The sequence below is a fragment of the Salvelinus sp. IW2-2015 genome, linkage group LG15 (assembly GCF_002910315.2).
Source record: "Salvelinus sp. IW2-2015 linkage group LG15, ASM291031v2, whole genome shotgun sequence".
Taxonomy (NCBI): domain Eukaryota; kingdom Metazoa; phylum Chordata; class Actinopteri; order Salmoniformes; family Salmonidae; genus Salvelinus; species Salvelinus sp. IW2-2015.
In genome coordinates this window covers 41,368,653-41,373,734 of record NC_036855.1, presented here as the reverse complement: position 1 = coordinate 41,373,734, position 5,082 = coordinate 41,368,653, and positions in this window count along the sequence as shown.

The following is a 5,082-nucleotide window of genomic DNA, read 5'->3' as shown; positions in this document are numbered from 1 at the left end:
CATTGCACATTGCGCACGCGCAGCTCAATGTCTGTTTGGGTGACGCAAATGATGTACACCCTGGGATGGATAGCAGAAAGGAAGAATCTTTGTGCTTGATAGCTAAGTTAGCCATTTATGAGGCCTTCATGGATTCTTCAGAAATATTTAATATGCGAATGTCATGCATAATAAAGGAAGCAAATGATGAACGATGAGTTGTGCAACATTTGTCAAAGCATCCACCCAGCATAGCCAGAAGAGGACTGGCCACCCCTCAGACCCTGGTTTTTCTCTAGGTTTCTTCCTAGGTTCCTGCCTTTCTAGGGAGTTTTTCCTAGCCACCGTGCTTCTACACCTGCATTGCTTGCTGTTTGGGGTTTTAGGCTGGGTTTCTGTACAGCACTTTGAGATATCAGCTGACGTAAGAAGGGCTATATAAATACATTTGATTTGATTTGATTTGTTGGGCCATTGTCCTGTTGAAAAACAAATGATAGCCCCATTAACCAGATGGGATGGCGTATCGCAGCAGAATGCTGTCGTAGACATGCTGGTTAAGTGTGCCTTGAATTCTAAATAAATCATTGACAGTGTCCCCAGCAAAGCACCCCCACACCATCGCACCTCCTCCACACGTGGAGATCATCCGTTCACCTACTCTGCGTCTTACAAAGAGACGGTGGTTAGAACCAAAAATCTCAAATTTGAACTCATCAGATCAAAGCACAAATTCCCACCGGTCTAATGAACGTTGCTCTTGTTTCTTGGCCCAAGCAAGTCTATTCTTATTGCTGGTGTCTTTTAGTAGTGGTTTCTTTGCAACATTTCGACAATGAAGGCCTGATTCAAGTAGTCTCCTCTGAACAGTTGATGTTGAGATGTGTCTGTTACTTAAACTCTAAGAAGCATTTATTTGGGCTGCAATTTCTGAGGCTGGTAACTCCAATGAATTTATTCTCTGCAGCAGAGGTTAGTCTGGGTCTTCCCTTCCTGTGGAGGTCCTCATGAGAGCCAGTTTCATCATAGCGCTCGATGGTTTTTGCGACTGCACTTGAAAAAACTTTAAAAGTTCTTGAATTATTCCAAATTGACTGACCTTCATGTCTTAAAGTAATGATGAACTGTCATTTCTCTTTGCATATTTGAGCTGTTCTTGCCATAATATGGACTTGGTCTTTTACCAAATAAGGCTTTCTTCTGTATACCACCCCTACCTTGTCACAACATAACTGATTGGCTCAAACACATTAAGGAAAGAAATTCCACAAATTAACTTTTAACATGGCACACCTGTTAATTTAAATGCATTCCGTGTTCATGAAGCTGGTTGAGAGAATGCCAAGAGTGTGCAAAGCTGTCAAGGGAAAGGTTGCTACTTTGAAGAAGCTCAAATATCAAATATATTTTAATTTGTTTAACACTTTTCTGGTTACTACATAATTCCATGTGTTATTTCATAGTTTTAAAGTCTTCACTATTATTCTACAATGTAGAAAATAGTAAAAATAAAGAACAACCCTTGAATGCGTAGGTGTGTCCAACCTTTGAAATGGTACAGTGTGATACATATTATACATATATATAAACTCAGCAACAAAAAAAAATATCCCTACTTCAGGACCCTGTCCTTCAAAGATAATTCGTAAAAATCCAAATAACTTCACAGATCTTCATTATAAAGGGATTAAACACTGTTTCCCATGCTTGTTCAATGAACCATAAACAATTAATGAACAGGCACCTGTGGAACGGTCGTTAAGACAGCTTACAGACGGTAGGCAATTAAGGTCACAGTTATGAAAACTTAGGACACTAAAGAGGCCTTTCTCCTGACTCTGAAAAACACCAACAGAAAGATGCCCAGGGTCCCTGCTCATCTGCGTGAACTTGCCCTAGGCATGCTGCAAGGAGGCATGAGGACTGCAGATGTGGCCAGGGCAATAATTTGCAATGTCGGTACTGTGAGACGCCTAAGACAGCGCTACAGGGAGACAGGACGGACAGCTGATCGTCCTCGCAGTGGCAGACCACGTGTAACAACACCTGCACAGGATCGGTACATCCCAACATCACACCTGCGGGACAGGTACAGGATGGCAACAACAACTGCCCGAGTTACACCAGGAACGCACAATCCCTCCATCAGTGCTCTGACTGTCCGCAATAGGCTGAGAGAGATTGTACTGAGGCCTCGTAGGCCTGTTGTAAGGCAGGTCCTCACCAAGCAACAACGTCGCCTATGGGCACAAACCCACCGTTGCTGGACCAGACAGGACTGGCAAAAAGTGCTCTTCACTGACGAGTGACGAGCTCTTCACTGATGGTCGGATTCGTGTTTATCGTTGAAGGAATGACCGTTACACCGAGAACTGTACTCTGGAGCGGGATCGATTTGGAGGTGGAGGGTCTGTCATGGTCTGGGGCGGTGTGTCACAGCATCATCGGACTGAGCTTGTTGTCATTGCAGGCAATCTCAACGCTGTGCATGCGTAACGGATGTGAAATGGCTAGCTAGTTAGTTAGCGGTGGTGCGCGCTAATAGCCTTTCAATCGGTTACGTCACTTGCTCTGAGACCTTGAAGTAGGGTTTCCCCTACTGCTCTGCAAGGGCCGCGGCTTTTGTGGAGCGATGGGTAACGACGCTTCGTGGGTGACTGTTGTTGATGTGTGCAGAGGGTCCCTGGTTCGCGCCCGTGTCGGGGCGAGGGGACGGTCTAAAGTTATACTGTTACACATTACAGGGAAGACATTCTCTTCACTCATGGGGTACCCTTCCTGCAGGCTCATCCTGACATGACCCTCCAGCATGACAATGCCACCAGCCATACTGCTCGTTCTGTGCGTGATTTCCTGCAAGACAGGAATGTCAGTGTTCTGCCATGGCCAGCGAATAGCCTGTATCTCAATCCCATTAAGCACTTCTGGGACCTGTTGGATCTGAGGGGGAGGGCTAGTGCCATTCCCCCCAGAAATGCCCAGGAACTTGCAGGTGCCTTGGTGGAAGAGTGGGGTAACATCTCACAGCAATAACTGGCAAATCTGGTGCAGTTCATGAGGAGGAGATGCACTGCAGTACTTAATGCAGCTGGTGTCCACACCAGATACTGACTGTTACTTTTGATTTTGACCCCCCCCTTTGTTGAGGGACACATTATTCAATTTCTGTTAATCATATGTCTGTGGAACTTGTTCAGTTTATGTCTCAATTAATGAATCTTGTTATGTTCATCCAAATATTTACACATGTTAAGTTTTCTGAAAAAAACGCAGTTGACAGTGAGAGGACTTCTTTTTTTTGCTGAGTTTGTTTATATATATAACCTTATATCCTCTAATTTCTGTGGATTTCAAACTGTAGGTAGACTCACCTAGCTCATGGGGGAACTCATTACAGAGTATAGCCACAGATGTGCTGATGCCCTGGAACGTTGAGGCAGTGAATGATGCTCCGATGGCCAGCTCGTCAATGAAGTTATGGAGACCGTCACTCAGCGTGATCATCCAGGCCAGCGTGCCAATGTCAGAATACTCCGTACCCTTCAGCCAATAGCAGCCTCCTTTGCTGTTCCCTCCACCCAGGCTCTGAGAGTCCTGTTGGAGAGGAGGAGAGGTGTGAGGAATGGAGGGAGGAAGAGTGGAAGGGTGAGAGAGAGTGAGAAAGTGTGTGTATGACAAAAACTGTATCCTAGACTAAACCTGATCAGCCTACTCACTAACACCCACAGAACACAACTCTGTAAAGTTTACACAACTATTAGTGTCTTAATATTAGCTCTTATTGCAGGACTTTGACTGTGGGAAGTCATCCTGTTATTTGCTACATTTATTATTTTATTTTATTTAACCTTTATTTAACTAGGCAAGTCAGTTAAGAACAAATTCTTATTTACAATGATGGCCGATATGAGGTTTATTTGATCGAATAGAAGTATCGCAATGCTTAAATTGTTACGAGTGTACTGTTATAAGTACGACACGTGACATCCCGGCAACTTTGAGAAAAAACACTTTTATCGGAGTTATCTCGAGATGGCTATGCATATTCATGTCATGAGGCTAGTAGCATAGCATCTCTCTCCATTGAGTACGACAGTATGAGTCATAATACCCATAAAAGCTACCGCGCAACCATTTTTAAAAAAGTATTTTTTCCGTAGGGGATTTTAGAAGGACTTCTTATAGACCCCTTTCTGTGTTTACAAATATTGCCGCATGAGGGCGATGTATGTAAATCGGTGGCAGAACAAGGAGGAGTTCTTATAGAATGCCAGCAAAAAAGCCTCTATTTCAAATCACATCAAAGTTTATTTGTCACGTGCGCCGAAAACAACAGGTGTAGACCTTACAGTGAAATGCTTACTTACAGGCTCTAACCAATAGTGCAAAAAAGGTATTAGGTGAACAATAGGTAGGTAAAGAAATAAAACAACAGTAAAAAGACAGGCCATATACAGTAGCGAGGCTATAAAAGTAGTGAGGCTACATACAGACACCGGTTAGTCAGGCTGATTGAGGTAGTATGTACATGTAGATATGGTTAAAGTGACTATATATATATGATGAACAGAGAGTAGCAGTAGCATAAAAGAGGGGTTGGCAGGTGGTGGGTGGGACACAATGCAGATAGCCAGGTTAGCCAATGTGCGGGAGCACTGGTTGGTCAGCCCAATTAAGGTAGTATGTACATGAATGTATAGTTAAAGTGACTATGCATATATGATAAACAGAGAGTAGCAGCAGTGTAAAAAGAGGGTTTGGGTGGGGGGGGCACACAATGCAAATAGTCCGGGTAGCCATTTGATTACCTGTTCAGGAGTCTTATGGCTTGGGGGTAAAAAGTGTTGAGAAGCATTTTTGTCCTAGACTTGGCACTCTGGTACCGCTTGCCATGCAGTAGTAGAGAGAACAGTCTATGACTGGGGTGACTGGGGTCTTTGACAATTTTTAGGGCCTTCCTCTGACACCGCCTGGTGTAGAGGTCCTGGATGGCAGGCAGCTTAGCCCCAGTAATGTACTGGGCCGTAAGCACTACCCTCTGTAGGTCCTTGCGGTCAGAGGCCGAGCAATTGCCGTACCAGGCAGTGATGCAACCAGTCAGGA